Here is a 17,214-nt window from a genome sequence, read left to right as displayed (position 1 = left end):
AAGAAGTTGAGACTATGCGCTTGTGCCCAGTAGACTGTGCCGGGGTACAAGTTAGAATGCCTGCCTATCTGCCAATAGAAACTCACCAAACTGATCCAGGTGTCTGGTGAATGGTCACAAGTTTAATCAGAGAGCTGAGATACGGTGACAAGGAGAGGCCAGCATATTCCGGCCAAGAGAAAAGACTTGAGATAAAACTGCAATAAACTTCTTGGCCCACTGTGGTGAGAGTGGGCCAAGGAGGAAAAGGTCTAGTGCTGGCAGAGGGGGTAAACTGGCAGTGTTAGGAATAAATTAAGCAAATGAATGGAGGGAGAATAGTAACGCCACATATTCTGGAAAAAAGTAGGCTACTTCCCTGTGGCCAATGCAGTGTGATGACAGAGAGCACTTGCATAGAACACCAGTGGACAAGTGAATGACCGAAATTAAAAAAGCAACAGCAACGAGGTGAACCAGGACCAGAAAAGTAAACCTATCTGCAGCTGAGTCCCAAGGGATTAGAAAATCTCACCAAGGCAATCGTGAGCCTGCTCCTACATGGCATAGAAACATCTTGCGGTACTGCTTCAGATACTTGTAGAGTAGCATGCGTCTCAAAGGAGTACCTGAATCGGTGAGGTGATCCCACAATGGGCTGTAGAGGGAGAGCCGATAGCTATCAGACTGGGCTAATTGAACAACTTCCGTGGAGCCAAAATCTCACTGATTGACGCTCTTAGCCAAGAGAATCCCACTCAAATCTATAGCAGCTGCTTCTCCTGAGGACTAGAACATCTGAGCCTTGGTACGCAAGTCATCCTCTGCTCAGTTTACTGATCAGGCCCCTATCAAAGTTTGGCACTTGCAAGGATCCCGAATACCACCCAAGCAGAAATAACACTATCTTCAGACCCAGGGCTTACTTAAACAATGGAGCATCCAAGGATCAGCTCCACCAACACACATATCATTTAGAAATGAAGGACAATGGCAAACATTAACACTGCACAGAAAATTCAAACGATCTAAGCAACTAAACACAAATTGTCGGAGCAATCTTTCAGTTGTTCTAAGTGAAATAAAGGATGTCATTGGGGTTGGCAGGAGCAAGCCGTGGGCCAGGAAGCTATGTAATGCACACGCAACGATTGAAGCACTTCAAGATAAAGGAAAAGTGGAGGTTTTTTCTTTGTCCTTGCAACTCTCCTAATTTGGTTCAAGAAGATGAGGGGAAATGGCACAGAGGGCACTTTCTCTGGGGTTGAGAGTAAAACTTGACTTTTTGCAGCTGTTAAAGGTTGAGGCCGCAGAATCTTTCAGTCTCTCAACGCAGCACCCACAAGCCTGCATTTGGCCTTGGAACTCGTTTTCGAAAATGGAAAGTACAAGGAACCACTCCGAGAGAATACCCGTCACATGAACTTTGGTGAGGGCTTCTCACCAAGTGGGATCAGAACGGGAATGGCGGTGGACATTAGAGATCTACTGCGGGTCTGGGGTGACATTGGTGCGATTGCATTGGAGAAAACGTGAGCGAAAAAAGGGCGGCGGTGGTAGACTCCTGTGCTAGAGGTACGTCTACCCATAGGACGGGGCTGTGGGAGCAAGCAAGGCACAGGTGGCGCTGCAGCAGCAACCTAGCATCTCTGTACTGGGACTGCTTGTGGACATAATTGCCTAAGAAGTTTAACGGTGGCAGACAACTTTACAGAGAGTTGGATCAGACCATCAGTCACAGATATGGTCTGGCCAATTTGGTTTATAAAAATTCCACAGATAGGGTGTCTTTGCCGAATGTCAACATTTAAGGAAACATCGCATACACTGCAAATGAGAGGAGGGGGGTGAGGGGCCTAGAGATTGGCGGCAGACAGTGTTAGTAGTACGGAGGGGCACCAGGGTGAGATAAGCACGTGTGTGTGTGGGGTGGGTAAACGTAATGGCGTGTGGCCAGGAGACTGGGATTGCAGGGGCATTCCTGGCAGGACGCAGGTCAGAGGCGGGAGACAGAATGAGGGTTGCTGGGGTGTCCCCAATAGGAAGAGGGCAGGGAGGGGGGAGTGCAGAGAAATTATGCTTTCTTGCAGCTCCAAAACTGGGGTCGGGGAACCGGGCTTCGGGAAAAATTATAGATCCTCAGACATTGCATTAGTGCTCAACCACACATACAATGTGGGATGGCATTCATTTATACAACCCTGGGGTTCTCTGTGTGTCGTTTTGCCTATTGGAGCTCCTCCCATCCATCCTAGTAGAGTGCAATAGCCTTTAACCATAGCGCTTGGGTCGAAGTGAACCACAGCATGAAGTATAAAAGAAATACTGGTGCACTGGACAATATGGGAGACGAAAGATCTACAAAAGAAGAGTAAGAAACTAACGTTTATGCGCCCTCCCACCCCAAAATGTGCTACCAAAGCAGAAAAGTACAGACTGCTCACCTCACAAATCATCCTCCCCTGGACGGAACCCACATTTTGCTGAGCTAAATCGCACTGAAGAGTACCATAATTCTGGCTCAAATGAATGAGCTTGAGAGGCAGCAAGCCCAAAAGACCATGGGGCCGACCACGATGGGTACAAACATTAAAGCAATCATAAAAATAAACTAATTGCTAGCGGCTGAGAACTGGGATGCTCGGGAATTCAGAAACCGATTAGAATACTGGGTCAAACAACAGGTATTGAGGGGGTGGACTCTGCATTTTTCAACGCGAACTGGGTCACAGAGGCAAGACATTAAGTTGAGATGTGAGGGAAGACTCAATTTGTGTGGACTGATGCGACAGAGTTCAATCATTCAGCAGCGACAGGAAGCCCGATGATGCAGCGTGGCTTTTGTGTTATTCTGGCCAAGTCTTCTGAAATGTACAATATGAGTGTCAGTGTCGGAGGATCTTGATGGTTTTGGGCCTGAAAAAGGTAAAAGTCTTAAATCCCAACAAAAGGAAATTCCTAGCCAAAAAGGGTCTGCTATGACTAGCCAGATTTAGGACCCCAAGAAGGAGGCTGTACTGGCATCCATGCCAATGTCGAGTGGACACCGATTGAGACAATTGCAGAGGGTATTCGAGCAGCGTGGGTAGTCAAAGCAGCGTGTTTGGGTGTCTGACAATGTGCCGCAAATCTTGATGCTGGGATGGGGTTATTGATCATGCTAAATAAATTGCATATGTGATATTATTTCACCCCAAAGTCCTATTAGGGAGCATTTAAAAAAAAAACAAGATTATGGGTAGATATTAAGTCTAATGGCTAGTTGTAGATTCATATTTTTTGTTGTCGTCTCGTATGGCAGGCGCTAGGTATTGTGTTTTGTTATACACGAAATTAAAGGTTTTAAAATGCATATTATGGCACTACAGGAGTAAACAGGCACTAACAAGACAGCAACTGCAGACCTTAACAAAACAAAAAAGTACATGAAACCTTACACCAAAAAGGACCATTACGGTTCATAAATGTGTAATCCAGCATTTCATGTGGTTTTTCATATAAAGAGCCAGGGTTTTATGTTTTCTGTGTACTTGGGCCCTTCTCGCTTCCCGTAGCGATGAGCACAGGAGAAGCTCCCAGGGGACTTGGTATGCTCCAGCTATAGGGGGAGCATGTACAAGGCTGAGGAGTTTTGGGAATTATTTCTGTCAGGAGGCACTTGCGCGATAGCGGCAGGTGGGCCGGCCAAAATTGTATATATTGTATCCAGGTGTGGCGCGAAAGGGAGAGACCACCCAGGAGATCGTGAGGGAGCAGATCGGCTCTCGGTTGCTGAAGGGGACCCCCCCCCCACTTCCAGCTGTCCTTATTCCCGGCTGGCCTGTCTTACTCTCCCCAATCCTGGATTGAGAGTTTGGGCCCTGCTTGAGGCGAGGGATTGAGGTTGGGAAGAATGGGCCTCCCCAGCTGGTGCTGCTCTGCTAGAGCACAGCACGGGCGCGGTCACGAGTGACTGCATGTGTTGTGGTTGCTGAGCCTTGAGATTGACAAAAACGGGATACAGAACATCTTGCTAGTAATAGACCATTTTACTCGATATGCCCAAGCATATCCCACCAAAGACCAGAAAGCGACCACCAAGGTACTGTGGGACACATTTTTTGTACATTATGGATGGCCTGCTCGCATTCATTCTGATCAAGGATGAGATTTCGAGTCCAAACTCATTAAAGAACTCATGCAGATGATTGGGTGAAGAAAACGAGGACATCCCCCTACGACTCCTAAGGGGATGCCAAAACTGAACACTTTCATCGTACCTTGCTGGGTTAGCTGGGGACACTTAATGCCAAAGAGAAACTAAAGTGGAGCCAACATGTATCCACTCTGGTGCACGCCTACAACTGTACCAGGACTGATAGTACTGGGTTCACTCCCCATCAGCTGATGTTCGGGAGGGATGCTCGCTTACCCATAGACTTGTGCTTTGGAACATCCTCCGATGGGACAGGAGTAGAGAACTATTTAAGTATGTGAGGGATCTGTGAGACCAGCTGGCGCAGGCATTCCAGCTTGCACGAGCCGCTGCGGAACAGAGTGAGCAACAAAACAAAAGGAGATGTGATGAAAAAGTCATGTTCCACAAGTTACAACCGGGGGATCGTGTACTTATCCGGAGTTTGGCGAGAAGAGGTCGGAATATGCTGGGCGACCTCAGGGAATCTCAGCCCTACCTTGTGGATAAACAGTTGACAGGGTTGCCCGTGTAAAGACTGAGAAAGGAAGGCACTCAGAGATGTAAGGCCCCTCCATCGAAATCACCTCCTACCCCCCTAGGGGATGGTGTGGAAATGGATCCTACGGTTGTCGACATTCCTTCTTCACCCAGTCAGAGAATCACACAAACTCAGCAACCAGAGTCAACCCATGGGAAGGAGCCACGCCCCGCAGGACCTATATTTGTACCGTCTGTAGCCTCGAGTTCAAACGAGAACATAAATAATAAGGACCAAGAGCTGCCGACCACGCAAGCAGTCCACCGGCCTGCTGACATCCAGGCTGGTCAACCAAAAGAAGAGGAAGATGAAGATCATAAAGGTTTGGACTTGGCCTACTGGAGCGAAAGGGCATTTCCCACTCCGGGTCCATCCGGACTGTCGGAAAACTGGAGAGAGCTATCAGCGTTTGGAGACACCGACCTGTTCGTCACAATCCAAAATGGGGACATACCCAGACCCACCTCTGATGTTGGTCAGGGCTCCAATACCAATAGACCCTCAGGAAGCATCCTCTGCAACTCATCCGGAAGCTGATGGGGAGCTCTGCCGATCTCAGCGAAAGGTCGGGCCAGTCCACATGTTGAGTTATGATGCACCTGGGACCCAAACAGATCATCAGGAGGGGATTTACTGTTTAATCTACTGCATGTACTAACTTAAGTGTTTGTAAAACAATTGGCTATGCTTGACAATGGTGGACTGTACCATTGTTATGAATGGAAAATGTCCGTTTGTGTTGTCTGCACCACTATGGCATGTAAACCCTTACAGACTAGGGCTTTTTTAGAGAGTGTAAAGCAGCATTTTTTGTGGTTTCTCATATAAAGAGCCCGGGTTTCATGTTTTCTGTGTACTTTGGGCCCTTCTCGCTTCCCGTAGCGATGAGCATAGGAGAAGCTCCCAGGGGACTTGGTATGCTCCACCTATAGGGGGAGCGTGTACGAGGCTGAAGAGTTTTGGGAATTATTTCTGTCAGGTGGCACCTGCGAGACAGCGGCAGGTGGGCCGACCGGAATTGTATCCCGGTGTGGCGCAAAGGGAGAGACCCCCCACCCCCACGGGAGATCAAGAGAGAGCAGCTCTCGGTTGCTGAAGAAGGGGACCTCCTTCCAACTGTCCTTGTTCCCGGCTGGCCTGTCTTACTCTCCCCAATACTGGGTTGTGAGTTTGGGTCCGGCTGGAGGCAAGGGATTGAGGTTGGGAAGAGTGCGCCTCCCCTGCTGGTGCTGCTGTGCTAAAGCAGAGCCCGGGCGCCGTCACGAGTGACTGCATGTGTTGTGGTCACTGAGGTAGGAGGTGGAAAGTGAGGGAAAGGAAGGAACAATATTGATTTGTTTAAAAGTAAGCTCACTCGCCGGCAACGCACAGGCAGGCAGTGGCAAATGTACATTTTATCTCAGACAAAGTTGAAGGGGAACAATCAAACAATATTGAACTGTTTAGAACAAAGCTCACTCGCTGGCAACGCACAGGCTGGCAGCGGCTAGTGTACATTTTTATTTCCGTCAAAGATGACTGGGGGGGAACTAAGGAACAATATTGAACGGTTTAGAAGTAAATACACTTGCCGGCAATTCACAGGCGGGCTGGGGCCAGAGTATCATCTGAAGGCGGGCAGTGGCTAAAAGTTCATTTTGACACAAATGTTCCCATTTTGTTAGAATAGAAAAGAGCTTTCTAAATGAATACATCCTAACTGTTGTATGTCATGTACGGACAATTGTACTTGTTTTTTTTAATCCAAACACTAGTCGCTACAGTTAGAATAAGTAGCAGTAGCCATCATGGGCCTGGGTGGGAACCCAGAAGGAGACAAGCACAGCAGACTTCTACAAAAACTAGACATCATGTCGATGGAGCAGGTGCACCACTGGCACTACCAAGGCTCCAGGGAGCTGAGACCAAGCCTCCTGGTGCAATGCTGAAGTGGGAGATTTTACTCAATATTTTGGGACATTTGAAGCAACATTTTTTTCAGGCAGTAAAAAGGTAATTTCCATTCCATATGCAAGTCAGAATATATGTCTATATAAAGGCTATCTATTCGTACTTCATACTCACGTTCAGCCAATTCATGCAATAAAATGCATGCTTACCTTAAAATTCCCGATACTATCATGTAGCAATAATATTAGATCTTCTTCCTTTTGCACAACTCTGCTTGCATCACTGATCTGAATGTATTCATGGAGCTATGCAGAGGCAATCTCCATCCTGTCTAATGTTTCCTATTTTTTCGTTGTGAGTATTCATGTTAGTTTTCCCATCCTTGTCAACCCCTGTGACTTTAATATCAGTGCAGAAATGCCTCAGTTGACGACTGTTAAGAAACAATGAAGAACCTTTGTGTTCACAAGATATTAAAAGCCCAACATGTCATGGAACAGAACTAGAATTTGATTTTCAGAATTGAACTGCCTGAATTAACAATTTATCAATTAATTCCATCTAGTTGGTCTGGCCATGTTTTGACCGTTTAGTACTGTATGTGCTCAGCACAGTAGAGGCAATTAATGGCTAACTGCTCAACTAGTCAGACCGATACATTTGAAAAGTGTTTGATGGACTGCTTATAAGTGGGTCAATATTGAAAATGGCAAAATAAACAATAGGAACCCCAGAACTAGATGGTTCTGTTCGGAGATACCACGTGTAAGAACAGAAAGTCGGCTGCATAAAGATCCCGGAGCAATACCCATGAACAGACTATTAAACATGAAAACTCTATTCTATCCGGAAACCATTGTTGAGCCAAAAATAACATAATACTAGCATCTAAACTGCTCCAGCCCCTCTGAAGGAGTTGTTCAAAATTCTGGACAAAGTCGGATATCAATGGAAACCAAATCCGATATTACACCATCACAAGAAAATTGCAACTCAGCAAAGTCCTTTTTTGCAAATGACATTAATTGAAATGAATTGCTCATTAATAAACAACCATAGGGTAAAGCAGGGAATTTAGGGGGTCCAGAGGCTGCAGAGCTGTAGAACCAATGCAACTGATGAGCTGTAAGAAGGGATTCATTCAATAAAAAGGTTCTAGATTCTCACTTCACCAATTTATTTTCGTTAGATCACGCCAACAAGATTTAATAATAACTAAAACATCTTAATTGAATAGTCGGTGCACGTCCTCAAGCTGTTGCAATTTTATTTATACTTTTGTCTTAAAGGGCATCAGCACTATTACATCTTTTTTGATCCAGACTCAACGTATAATGGATGGTTTGAACCAGAGTACACTAAAGGGAGTAGAAGGCTAGAAATCCCAGTGCAAAGCAGTGACACTGAAGACTAATTTCTTAAGCCTGAAACAAGTTGTATGGACGATGTAACCACTTTTTGGCCATCCCAGGGGGAGTGGACAGATGCTCACATTTACAGTAAATCCCTGTTGCCATGAGGATTCCACTTGCAGACCACCATCTCAAAAAATCCCCCTCTGCCCCCGCCCAACAGTGGATTGCTTCTCAAAAAGACTAGAGCAGGATATCTTATCCTTTTCCAATCTTCATAGGGTGACGACATTAAAGCATTAACTGCAGAGACCCTTTTATCTGCAGTTCTCCACTAACAAGTGAGTTTAGCCTTGAAATCTTAGAAACGTGTTACAAACATTCACCAGCCTGACTGGCTGTGTTCCTTTCCATGGGACTAAGTTTTTCTTTATTATATTCATACATGTGTCGCACTTGACTTAAATCCATCCTCTCCAGCAATATAAATAAATTTGACTTTAGTATGTCTGCTTGTCAGTTTCTATTTATTTCAAAATTTTATTTTTATCCGAGAGCCTTTGACTGGGAGATTCAAACCTTGCCAGTATACAATAAAAAATTGGCACACAATCACAAATATCCAATCATTGCATTTGAAAATAAATAGTTTCATACGTTCCGAAAATAGATTTTTTGGGTGAAAAGTCTTCATGGAATGTGGATTTATATGAATATTTGTTCATGTAAAACGATAAAAAGTTGTGGCAGCAGAGTGAAGTAACTCATCAAATGGCACCCTTTCACCAAGACCCCCGTTAGCATGCAGAGTCTCGATTGTGTTCATTATCTTGTTTGCCCAGAGGTCTGTCCCAGCCTAATCTCAGCTTGTGGTTTGCAGCCAGGTTTTAAGGGGTCTAGGAAGTCATGGTTGGCATGGATAATAAAAAAGTTCTCATAGCTAACACTTGAAGAATTATTGCTACAATCATAATCCATTGCGTATTCATGTACTCAAATGAACACTGTAGATCATTTCAGGTTGTACCATCTTCTGGCATACAGATAATATACTTGGTGGATTCAAGGCAGACTTGGAACCAAAGTGTGACGAGTGATCCTTACATGCACTGTCCATTCCATCAGCGAAGAATTCCCAAGTTCTTCTGGACTTTGTGTGGGATTTGCAAGTATAGAAGAGAGTGAAAGTGCATTGACACCACAATGTTTTGACATAAGATATACACATGGGAGGGGTCGGAGCCCGATGTAAATATGCAGGCTCATGGGGACTGGCACTTGGTTTCATTCCACCAGGTTTCAGAAGAGGACATTCGAACTATTATTTCCAATCTTAAACCCACTTCATGTGTGGGTAACATTTGCCCAGCGCAAACCATGAAAGATTGCCTTGTTATGCCCAAGGGTATTCTTTCAGGTAGGCCTGAAGAATCCATTATTCAGGTGGCAAGGGAAGGGTTGGTGCTCTCAGATCCCAACCCTGTGGGCGGACTAACAAGGGAGTATCACCTGGGTAGGGGAGCCCAGGGTTATGTTTTGAGGAATACCCCAGGAGAGATGCAGTATTCTACCAGGGACGACGTCCCTTAAGCTTTTTTTGGTTACTCTGCATCCAAGTCCCTCCCAACCAAAGAAGCTCCCTTAATAAAATCATGCCACCAGACAACTCTGGTAGATCAACTAGGAACCCTGTTACCCTCAAAAACCACAACTCCCAGAATCATTGTTTTCCTTTTTTCCACCAGACTACTCCAAACCATTCTTCTCCACATCCCTATGATTATTCTTTCTCAAACACCCAATCTACCTTGACAAAACCCTACCAATCCCGTCCCTCCAATTATTTCCTGCATTCCTAACCTGCTCATACAAAACACTACTGTTACCACAAAACCCCTCTGTTTATTTTCCGAAAATCCTGGTAATTCCAGTTTGTTCCACACACCCTACAACACCTCTTCCTCTCTATACCCCGTAGGATACTCGAACACTCTAACTCCCCCCTTTTCTGACACGAACACTTTCGCACAAAATGAAAGACAACCGACTAAAACCAGAGCCGTTTACCCGACATGTCCTAATACAAGGGTCTGCAACGACACACGAGACCCTCCTCTGCTGATAACCAAGCCGGAGAGAGACGTCTCTATGGTACCAACCTTGACTCGAAGGAGAAGAAAGCCAAGCAGTTCATCACAGCCGGTGAGTCGAGGGAGAGTCAAAAAGAAACCGAACTGTGTTGAACGATAAATAGCCAACGGCTAATTTGAACTTTTGAAGAAGCATAAAGAAACTATTGATAAAAGAGGGGGAAAACCAGCAACAGAGGGGTCTGGCACCAAGTGGGTGTTCACGAGGGTAACTCTGGGCGATTTACCCGATGGTAGAAACTACCGTAACCAGAAGCCCTTGGGAAGAGGCGATAAGTGGTCAAAGTGGTTATACAGGGGTAAAATCCTCTGTACCGTCGAAAGACTTTGACCAACAGGTGATTGTGAAGTTAAGGGAGATGAATCCCGCTTGGTGAAATGAGCATATGAACAGTGTATTGAAGTTGGCAAGAGTGAACCCGGGAGAAGGATGCTAACGAAAACAGGTGAGGCCCGAGTTCCCCGTGAACGCTGTGTTGACAGGAGTGAACCGTACCGAGGGATACCCAGCGTGAACCCGGAAGAGGGGGCCAATAAACATGGGTAAACCCGGAGGAGCTCTTCAAAAAGTCATTAAGATTTGTGGAAACAAAAAGTATTGCAAGACTAGGAGAAGTGAATTGGCCCCCTTGTCAATTGGGCTTTGAGCCTGGCAGAGAGAGATCCAGGGTGGAAAGTCCCTAAGTTCATTGGAAAAGGAACTGTTTAGCCAATTTGTTGAATACGATTTTCTGAAGGGTCTGCGCCAGGAAGAGAAGACCCAGGGGTGAAGCCATCACCCAGAGTATATGTGGAACTGAACTTTGTGTTTGTTTGTTGGATACATCAGGCCTCGAAGGCAAAAGATGTTTGAAAAGAGACTTAACCATCGAAGAACCTGATAGCTGGAACCAAACTATCGACTCGTTCTGAAAAAGCTTGAGAGTGTGCTGTGCTCCAAGGTCCCACCTTGTCCTGTCACGACCTCTGCGATTCACTCTCCCTCTCCATCCTCCCCTCTGGCCCGACTCACTCTGCCGGACACACACTTGATGTCTTGATCTCCTCTGGCCTCCCCCTCTACATCCCTCCGACTACTCCTCTCTCCTGGAGTGACCACTGCCTCCTCTCATCTCTCACTCTCTTCCCTCCAAGCCAAGCCTACCCCAACACTGCCACCTACCTTCTCGGACATCTGTCCCATGAAGCGTGTGTCAGTTGAGGCTTTCGCTGCCACCTCCCCCCCCCCCTCGTCCTCTGGCTGACTCGCACCCGAACACAGCCCTGTCCCTTATCTACTCTTCTATTTCTGATACTCTTGATGCTCTTGCCCCTGTCATGAGGATCCGTTTGAAGTCCAAAGCCAAATGCAATTCCTGGTATGACTCTGACCTAGCTACACTGAAACGTAAGTGTAGGGAGGCTGAGAGGAAATGGAGGGATTCTTGTTCATCCTCTGACAAACTGGCCTGCTGCCTGCTCCAAAGGCAATTCAGACTCTCTGTCCGCACCAAGAAGAGTCCACATTCAAGCCGTGTCTCTGCGGCATCTAACAACTCAGCTGAACTCTTTAAAATCTGCAAGGAGCTGGCCAACCCTGCTGCAGTCTCCACCCACCCTCTCACCTCCCGGGCTCTTTGCAATGCACTTGCCGCTCACCTCGAAAACCCAAGACATCTTGTCCACACTCTCCTCTGCTCCCTCTCCTCTCCCCTCTCTGTCTCTGCTTGCTGTCCCTCCTCCAGCTACGCACCCACCCTATTTCTCCTCCTTTCCTTTTTTCCTCCCCTGATGAGGTCGATAGACAAGTCCGATCTATGAAAGCCTCATCAAAACAAGTCCATCCCTGCTCCTCTAAAACCATGAAGGACTACATTGATACCCTTGCTCTGGCCCTTGCCGATTTCTGCAACCTCTCCTTTGCCTCTGGATCTTTCCCCTAACCCCTGAATCACTCCATTGTGCATCCTCTGCTCAAGAAACCCACGGCCCATCCTTCTTGTCTGGCTAACTATCGCCCAATTTCCATTACTCCCTTTTTGGGTAAACTCCTGGAGAAGCTGGCCATCTCTCAGCTAAACCTTCATTCCAATTCTGTTGGCTCTCTCCATGCCCACCAATCTGGCTTCAGAGCTGCCAGAAGCACGGAAACTGCTTTCCTGAACATCCGTGAAGATCTGCTCTCCAACCTTGGCTCTAACATTCCCTCTGTCCTTATCCTACTTGATCTCTCCTCTGCCTTCGACACGGTCAACCACACCACCCTGCTCAACCGTCTCCTTGACAACCTGGGTATCACCGATCAGGCTCTGGCCTGGCTGACCTCTTTCCTCTCTTATCAACTCTCCCAGGTACAACTTGGGTCCTTCCTTTCATGGATCTCCCTCTATACCTGTGGTGTTCCCAGGGGTCTAACCTCTCACCCTGGCTTTTCAACCAATACCTGGCAGGGTTCATAGTGATAATTTCGACAACAAAAATGTCGAAAGTCAAAATTTCGAAAAAAAAATGTCGAAAAAAAAAATGTCGACTTTTTTTCAATGCATTTTTTTTTCGAAATGGGGGGGTTCCCCCCCCCCAACCCCCCTTTTTTAATTTTTTTTAAAAATTTTTCCCTTTTTTTTAACTCCCGAACCCCTAAAATAAATATATAATTAAAAAAAACGAAAGTCGACATTTTTTTTTCCGACCTTTTTTTGTCGACATTTTTGTCTGTCGACATTTTTTTTTCGAAATTATGACTGCCCACCACCTGGCAGCCCTCGCCTACTGCATTTCCAATTTCTGCTCAAACTTCCAGTGCTATGCTGATGACAACTCATTTTCAGCCTGCCCTTGGCCTCCTCCTCTCCCTCCCTCATTTCTGATTGCCTAATTGCCATTCAAAATTGGTGTACTGCCAACAATCTTTGCCAACAAGACTGAGATCCTCCTCATCGGTACACCTTCACCATCCTTTCCCCTTACTCTCTGGCCGGCCTCCCTTGGCCCACCTCCTACCCCTACCTGAGAGGGCAAGAACCTCAGGGTCATCTTTGACTCCATACTTTCCTTCTCTGCACACATTTCTGACGTCTCTAAAAAGTCAAACCTCTTAGTCCACCTCCTCAGAGGTACTCTGCCTTTCCTCTCCTTCCCCCAGAAGCTCACTGTGTCTCAAGCTCTGGTTCTCTCCAGGTTGGACTACTGTAACAGCCTCTTTTTAAATCTACTTGCCTCCACTCTCCGCCCTCTACAACTAATCCAGAACAGGACTGCGAGACTTGTCCTTGGCCTCAAGTCCTGGGATTGTATCTCTACAGCTCTGAAATCCCTTCATTGGCTCCCAGTGGATGCAAGGATTAAATGTAAAACCCTCTGCATTGTCCACAAAGCTTTCTGGGGCCTGGGTCCAAAATACCTTCAACTATCCCTCTGCAAATACCTCCCCTCTCGAGCCCTTCGCTCCTCTCCCTCAGGGTCAGTCGTTTTTCAAAGAAACAAGCTGGTGGCTCTGTCTTCGGCTGCAGCCCCCTTGAAACTTGAGGAGAACCATCTCCGGAAGCACCTCAAGACCTTCCTCTTCGCTTCCACCTTTGCCCATCTTCTCCCCTGCTGACCTGTTTTTCTCTCTTGGCACTGTGCACCTGGACACACATTGTCCTTCGGGCCCAGGTACCTGCTCACCCTGCACTGCCTCCAGGACTCCCATTGCACTGGGTTCTGTATCTATACCCATACAGTCCCCCCCCACACTCTTCCTCTGCACTTATCAGATATACCCTGACTAATCTTGCACTTGCCACTTGCTGGCTGCACTACCACTTTTTCATTGCCTGTATTTATTCAATTATTTAACTTATTCATTTCACTCCTCTGTTCAGCATTTTCCACTTCTCCCCCTTCCACGCACTTTCCCCCTTTTCCCTTCTCCACGCACTTGCGCATTCTTAATGTCACTGGGCCTAGTAAAATCGTTGTTTCTATTTTTTTTCTCCCTTGCTCCCCTCCCTTTGCTTGGTCGCGCTCTGAAACACTTGTGTACGAGCACAATATAAATAAAATATATCATATCACATGTTGAATTAAACCGTCAAAAACACCAGATATCTAATGGCACTTGCAAACGAGAATTGATAAGAACGTCCATCCAGGGAATGGTTAAAGTCTTAGAAGAAGATACAGCAGTCTTCTTTTTTCTTATCAAAACGTATATAAGCTTCAGAGACATTCCATAATCTGCCAATCACAACCCTAGACAACACAATGTGGGTCTGCCTAAGCAAAGTCAGATGGTTAATATACACAAAAACAAAAAAGAGCAGCCTACTCGGTCTAAACCCACATTTTGCATAACCATGACAAGAGATCACTGTACACAACAGCAGTTGCTTTCAAGTATTTCATGTTGGCACATCAGCCCTTTTGGGAACATCTATTCTTGAAGCGGTCATGTGACAATGTTATGCCATTGAGCACTTGGTCCAATTTTGTTTTCTTATTGAAAGGTAGAATGGTTTCAAAGACATTTCAGAATGTGCCCGCCCACAGTACTAGACATGTATACACACCTGCACATTGTGCATCTCGCAGGACAAATGCATATTCATCAAATATACAAAACCAAAGAACTACCCACCCAAAGGCATCCCCACATGCATCATAACGACATCAAAAGCACAGGATAGTAAATAGCACAGGGTTCAAAACTAAGATTGGATAAGCAGGAGCTAAAAGAAGCTCCTGGTTATTGCGTCGGTTCGGACACATTAAGGACATGTTACTTTTCGTTAATTAAATTATAGGTAAAAAGGCCCATCTTTCCTCGCACAAGGGACGCCATCAGAATATTAAAGAAACCTCTTAAATCTGTCGCTCACAACAGGGACTGTACCACGAACCTTCAAATCAGCATATATTAAGCCACTTTTAAAAAACAAGTGGCAACGTGGAAGACCTCTCCAACTACAGACCAATTTCAAACATTCTCTACCTGGCAAAACTCATAGAAACATACGTATACAAATTAACCCAAGAACATGTAGAAAAACACCAGCACAAGTCGGCTTCAGACGGGCAAGAGGAACAAAAACGGCACTACTATCCATCTGGGAAGACGTAAAAACAAACAGACTCCAGCACAACCTCAGCTCTGATTCTACTCGACCTCTCGGCAGCCTTCGACACAGTAAACCATGACACACTAATCAAAAGATTAGAAGTTATAGGTATAACAGACATGGCACTACTCTGGATTAAATCATTCCTAGCAGACAGAACACAAACTGTATGGATAAAACCCATCAAATCTACTCCACATGTTAATGACTGGAGTACCACAAGGATCCTCACTATCACCACTATACTTCAACATCTACCAGACTCCATTAATCAGGATCGTCAAAAAAAAATACATTACATGCTACAACTACACAGACGACACTCAAATCATCTACACACTCGAAGATACACAAGCTGATCACTCAACCCTAGTAGAATGTCCAAAGGAAATCTTTGACTGCATGAACGCCACCAACTTAAAATCAACCCAGGAAAGACAGAAATCATGGATTATATCCAAAAATCAAGAGAGCACCACCTACATTCCCAGGCTGACGGAAATGGGAACCGTGCCCACACCATCTAAGGTAGTAAAAAAGCTGGGAGTCCTAATGGACAACGATCTAACCTTAGAACCATAAGTAAACACAATAATTCAGAAATGCTACTTCCTCCTTCACACAAGAAGAATCCTACCTTTCCTCTCCTTCACCCACAAAACACTGACAATTGTCGCCCTCACCATGTCAAGAATAGACTATGCTAACAGCCTCTACCTCAGGATACTGGAATACCTCCTGAAGAAATTACAATGCATCCAGAATGCAGCAGCTTGACTCCTCCTCAAACTATCCAGGAGAGACCACATCACTCCAGCGCTAAAAACACTAAATTGGTTCCCAATCAAACATTGTATCACGTTCAAAACAATGTCCATAACACACAGGGCAATCAGCGGACAGGGAACAGAATCCCTACAAAATAAAATCTACAAGCCAATGAGACTCCTCAGATCAAGCTATGAAATACGCCTGGAACCAAAACCATAAGTCAAGAAAAAACTAGGGGGCTCCTCTTTCTCCCACCTAGCTGCAAAAGCCTGGAACGTCGCCCCAAAACAAATGAGAAGCACCAAAGACCACCAAAAATTATGAAAACTCTTAAAATCCTGGCTCTTCAACACCTCCGAACCAAATTGAAACTAAAACAATCAAACAGGAAACACAAAGAACAGACTGATAGAATATATGATGGCACAGAAAACACTAAGGGAAACTCCTACAAGAACAAGAGACACAACCCCATGAGGACAGAAAAATAGCATACAACCATTCGGGAGCAGGAGCTCCGAACCACTGCAGGAGCAGTTGGTTACGTCATCTTCCGATCGTTGTGATCTCCATGCTAAGTTATGCTGGAAGCTGGCCTTATTTAAATACAGCAATATTCTATATGGCTATTCTTAGCGCTGCAGGCGCGGTAGCCGAGGAAATATTTGCAAGAAGGTGAGCCTTTAATTTCAAGGCATTCGTGATGCACATGAGCTGTGCTACCCTGATGTAAATGCCATCAGCACCCTGCCACCATTACAACACACAAGGTGTTTTCCATTTCCAAGATGGCCGTCCATGTCTCCTACACTGCTCACCATGTTCAGCCCCTCCACCACAGTGATGCCTGTTGGTGATTGGCCCCTGCACCAACATCAGGAGCCTATCGGAAGCCGGCAGGCGTGAGCCGGCCCTTCCTGGAAAGGCCCTGAGGGAAAGGCCAGCAACTGTCCTGAGACTGTCCCGAGCTGACCAGAGCCAAGGACCATACCCCCTGTTTGTGCTCCTTGAGACTGTGAGACTGTGAGTAACCTATGTCTGCTTAAACATACTGGCCCTCATTACGACCCTGGCGGAAATCGAAAAACGATGGCGGAAATGCAATACCGCCATCGAATAGCGCTCGGTGCGATTATGACCCGTCACCGTAAAGTACGATGCCATTAGCGACACCGTAGTGAACGCCAACGCTAACTGCACCAAGTACGCGCACGCGCGCCATGCGAAACCGTAATTACCACCATGGCGCAACGGTACGCGAATTCTGACCCTAGCGGAC

The 17,214-nt window shown here is 46.0% G+C and overlaps 1 protein-coding gene across 5 annotated transcripts in view; it reads right to left on the bottom strand.

The window, feature by feature from the left end:
• Positions 1-17,214, bottom strand: part of NINL (ninein like) — a 1,017,292-nt gene that overhangs the window by 765,304 nt on the left and 234,774 nt on the right. The window lies entirely within an intron of this gene.

Source organism: Ambystoma mexicanum, chromosome 4q, assembly GCF_040938575.1.
Source record: "Ambystoma mexicanum isolate Mex_15411 chromosome 4q, UKY_AmexF1_1, whole genome shotgun sequence".
Classification (NCBI taxonomy): domain Eukaryota; kingdom Metazoa; phylum Chordata; class Amphibia; order Caudata; family Ambystomatidae; genus Ambystoma; species Ambystoma mexicanum.
This window is presented reverse-complemented; position numbering and strand designations above follow the sequence as displayed.